The sequence below is a fragment of the Seriola lalandi genome, unplaced genomic scaffold (assembly GCF_002814215.2).
Source record: "Seriola lalandi dorsalis isolate HSWRI2012SDOR001 ecotype SW California unplaced genomic scaffold, Sedor1 jcf7180002054883, whole genome shotgun sequence".
Taxonomy (NCBI): domain Eukaryota; kingdom Metazoa; phylum Chordata; class Actinopteri; order Carangiformes; family Carangidae; genus Seriola; species Seriola lalandi.
In genome coordinates this window covers 2,793,261-2,793,885 of record NW_019525658.1, presented here as the reverse complement: position 1 = coordinate 2,793,885, position 625 = coordinate 2,793,261, and positions in this window count along the sequence as shown.

Sequence of the window (625 nt, the reverse complement as noted above, 5' to 3'; positions counted from 1 at the left end):
AAAGAAATGCTTTAAGATGCAGGATCTGACCTTGGCTCCATCCTCAGGTCAAGTCAAACCATGAAGATGAACTTGCCTCTAAAGCTTTATGTGTCACTTTAGAGTCAGCCACAGTATCACCTGACCTGACCTGACAATGACCTGACATACACTGGAATAGTTTCCCTCACTATTGTCAGGTTGACTACCCAGTTGAACGAGGGAAACCACAAGTGACTGGGAATCTGCCCAAATGCCCCTCCAGCCACCTTGTTACCTGAAACAAGTGTGACACCTTTCACTGGGAGGACAGGACACACCCCAACCTCTACCTGGCCCTCAAACAGCTCTCTATATACATCTATATATATCTATATATATATATATGTGGACATGATGAAGAGTGAATTATGAAGCACAAATGCTCTAAAACAGTAGAGGCACTGGGTGACACATGAGTTCCTCTGACATGTTCAGCTGAAGCATCAACAGGTCTCTGTTGGTTCTGATTAACCTCTGGTATAAACATCATTCATTACCAACTTACAGATATCAGACAGCAAATATGTGCAGTTTAACTGTAATGACCTTTTTTATAAAAACCTTGCAGTCATAATAATGTAGAGGTAGATATGATCATTGACTT